Source organism: Drosophila sechellia, chromosome 3R (assembly GCF_004382195.2).
Source record: "Drosophila sechellia strain sech25 chromosome 3R, ASM438219v1, whole genome shotgun sequence".
NCBI lineage: Eukaryota > Metazoa > Arthropoda > Insecta > Diptera > Drosophilidae > Drosophila > Drosophila sechellia.
Window position 1 is genome coordinate 1,860,499 of NC_045952.1, and position 1,252 is coordinate 1,861,750.

The 1,252-nt window shown below is 41.6% G+C and overlaps 1 long non-coding RNA gene across 1 annotated transcript; it reads left to right on the plus strand.

Moving 5' to 3' along the window:
• Nucleotides 1–302: 302 nt before the first annotated feature.
• LOC116801730 lies at nucleotides 303–980 on the plus strand. The gene is made up of 2 exons (XR_004362192.1): nucleotides 303–556; nucleotides 621–980. It is a non-coding gene; the product is annotated as an uncharacterized LOC116801730 (long non-coding RNA).
• Nucleotides 981–1,252: the final 272 nt, after the last annotated feature.

Consider the following 1,252-nt stretch of genomic DNA (forward strand, 5'->3'; position numbering starts at 1 on the left):
TCTGGAGCGCTTCCGTGGGAGCGACGATGGCAGAGCCAGCAACGGAGTTGGCACTGACGCTAGCAGAAGCAGCGACGGTGCTATAAATACTACCCAATTTTGTACTTTAAATTTAGTTCCGATTTTTGTCAAAATAAAGACGGACCACCGGTCATAATTACCTTCTTGTAAAAAAAAAACAAACGATTACTTTAACTTATAGTGGGGTCAGCGTGTTTATTAAACTTTTATTTTTTTTGACGAATACCTCTTCTCATTCCCCAAAAACCTGGTTTTGCCTAGCTGGGTTGCAGCTATCGATTTGCTTTTGCTGTGTGATAGGCACAAATATCGGGTACCCTCAATACCCATATGTCAACAGCCTTTTAACTTACAAACACATTGTAGCACTTTGTTGCAATGGGAGTCAAAATACGCGCTCTCTCCGGCCACCCAGTACTGCAAAGAGAGACAACACCGATCCAACAACAAGGGACTGAGAGCCGAGCGAAAGTTCAACGAAAATCGCCAATACGAACTCAGACGAAGACGCATTTGGGAGAAGCATACAATATTTGTAATAATGAGATCCATTTTCATTTCAGTTGTTTTATTTGAAAGCTTTCCTCCCTCGGCCACAGGATTGTAACTTGCGCGCATAAACAGTCCGGCCCAAGTGCAAGCGAGCATCCACTTGAAGGGCAGCAAAACATAATTGCATAGTCAGCGATCTCACGCTGTCCAAAAGCGCTGACCGCATTCACATATGTGTGCCTATAGCACTCCTCCTACGCCAGCACCGTCGGCGCTCGAATATATATAAGATATATATATATATATAAGACGCTGCGCTGCAGGCTATGCCGGAAGCGCTGCTCCTCGACTTAGGCTAAGAACCCTTTATACTGTAGATCCAAAAAACTCTTACAAAAGATACTTAGATTGGAGCGGGACCTTGTCTGCTCCAATCCCTCTCTGAATAAAAATATGTATAGAATTCATGGATACACTTGTTGTGATTTAAAAAAAAAAAACAAATCTATTGGAACCATGTTCTACATGGTTCGGAGGATCCAATAAAGGAGAATCAATTACAACTGAGAAAAGAAGACGGAAGAGAATAAAACGAAGCAAATAATAGAAAACCTGCGGAAAATTCTGAGTGAGTTGAGCACATAAGTGGCTATTATATTCACATGAAAATCCACCAAATTGCTCAACCGCCTGCAAATTACAAGCAGAGTTGGATCATTTAAAAAATACTTCAATCACT